Raw genomic sequence first — 2351 nt, 5'->3', positions numbered from 1 at the left:
GCTGTGATCACTTCACTGATTATAGGCTCTATATATAAGCATTCAGCCTGACCTGTAGAGGGCGCTGCAGTGGGTTTAAAGGGGCTAACACAGTATGATATCTATTCATAAGGTATTGGTGTTATTTTTAGGCTTTTTCTTGACATATATTGCGCAATGGGGACTAATTATTAGGGTGTAGGTTAACAATTTGCAACAATATTTTTGACTCATCGCTTTTACATAACATATTTATTTTCTCTTACCTTCTTTGCAAAGAACATGGTATTTTCTGTTATTCATTACCTAAGTCACATGTGTCAAACTCAAGGCCCGGGGGCAAAATCAGGCGCTTGGTGGATTTCATTTCGGTCCGCAGGATAATTTCTAATTACTAATAGATCTGGCCCTCCGGTATATTGCACGCACACCTTCACTACATCCTGACGGCCCGTCTACACTACAGGCATCGAAAAATGCTTTCACCGCTTCACCCATTCATTTGAATGGGGTGAAGTAGAAGATTTTTAAACTTCGCCAAACTGCATTGTGGGGAGCATGGCATGGCTTTGCAAGCATCACGAGCATCTATCGGCATCAAAAGTTGAACAATGTTCAACTTTTGAGGCTCGATGCTTGGCATCAGCCAATCAAATCCAGCGTATGCAAATCTGACAGTACAAGCGCTAGCCAATCAAACCGCGTGTATGATGGGAGAGACTACGCAGGTAATTTCCTCATATTCAAAAAAATGGAGCGGTAGTGAATCACCCGGTGCTGTATGATCAGTCTCTGTTCATCTACCGGGATACAAACCGGAGGAGCGAGGCATGGAGGGAGGGGGCAGAGACAGTGGGTGAAAGTGGTAGGTTTTTGCCTGTTTGGGGATTTTATATCCAGTTTACTTCGTTTTAACATTGCTATTGCTTTGTATGCCGGTGGCGGGCGGGAGATTCATGATTGGTTGTTGGTCGCCTTGGGCGCGAGAAATCGCCAAGCCTCAGACACGCCCAGCTTCAAGATTTGTTGATGCCTGTAGTGTAGACGGGCCATGAGGGTCTCCTCAGCTCAGAGCCTGAGCCCAAACATTGATGACCTTGCACCCAAGATGAGATGCCAAGTATCTGAACTAGCATCACAGAGCAGCACACTGAGTTTCCATGGATGTTTCCTTCTGACCTTTTTTTTTTCTTTTGCGACAACAGGGCATGTTTGGTTTTCTCTTTGAGGGGAATAGTTTTTTTGAAACTGTTGTTGGCCTGTGGAAAAATGTCATAAGAAAACCTGCAGATAGAGATATTGAGACATTTAACATTTACGCTAGAATATGTAAAGCAGGATCTACATCATAGTCTATCGTTACTGGCAGGTAAATGAAGTGATGGTATAAGAAGCTGTTAGTGCAGGGGTTCCCAAACTTTTCAGCCCGCGACCCCCAGAAGAACAGTGCTAGTGACTGACGACCCCTGTCAACTTGGGGGGGGGGGGGGGGTAGTGAATCTCGCGGGAATATCTCCGCAATGGAGCGAGCAAAATGTCACTTTCGATTGCATGATAGCCCAGCGCAACACCTTCGTCACACGTTGCCACTTGTTTGTACCTTTTTCAGGCGATTTGTAATCCGTTCTAGAAAACTGTGTTTTTAGGATTTCAAGAAGCGTATAGAACAAACAATGGATGTATTTTATGAACAATTATCCAAGCTGGAAGTAGATTTAGATGTTTTAGGAGTGAGAGATTATTATCTAGTAGGGGAGAAGGGGGTAAATTGAGCCAGTGGATAAATTGAACCACCCCTGTAACCAGGCAACGCCTTATAGTTGTAATCAAGTGACTAGAAATGATGCAAGCTCCACCCATTTCTCATTGCCTGTGAAAGAGAGATGCTCATTGTGGTCTGGTAAGTAAACATTTTTCCAAAAAAACGTGTTTTGCTTGTCAAGTACATTTTCTAGATGTCAGCTATATCGGCTGTCATGTCAAAAAAAGGTATCCAGGTTTAAACACACTGTATATGTTGATGTGTTGGCAGCGTATTAAACCATGTGAATCATTAAGCTAAAGATGACTCTGAATTGTAATGCTATGGTATTTTTTCTAAAATGGTGGCTATGGGGTAAAGTAAACCATGGGCCTTGGGGTAAGTTGAGCCAGTTGAGCCATACAATGAAGAAATGAATGAAAGTAGGCCAAGTTGATAATAAGAGGACATTGTAGGCTACATTTAAAGTTGAATTTACCATGTGTTTGATTGGTAAGATGTATGAAATTGTATCACCATTTGTATGATTACTTTTCCTTTTAACATGTTAAAAAAAAAAATCAATTCAATCGAAATTTATATTAAACATATTTGAAAAACTAAGCTTGTA

This window comes from Pseudochaenichthys georgianus, chromosome 24 (genome assembly GCF_902827115.2).
Source record: "Pseudochaenichthys georgianus chromosome 24, fPseGeo1.2, whole genome shotgun sequence".
In the NCBI taxonomy this organism is placed as follows: Eukaryota; Metazoa; Chordata; class Actinopteri; order Perciformes; family Channichthyidae; genus Pseudochaenichthys; species Pseudochaenichthys georgianus.
Note: the sequence above shows the minus strand (reverse complement) of the source record.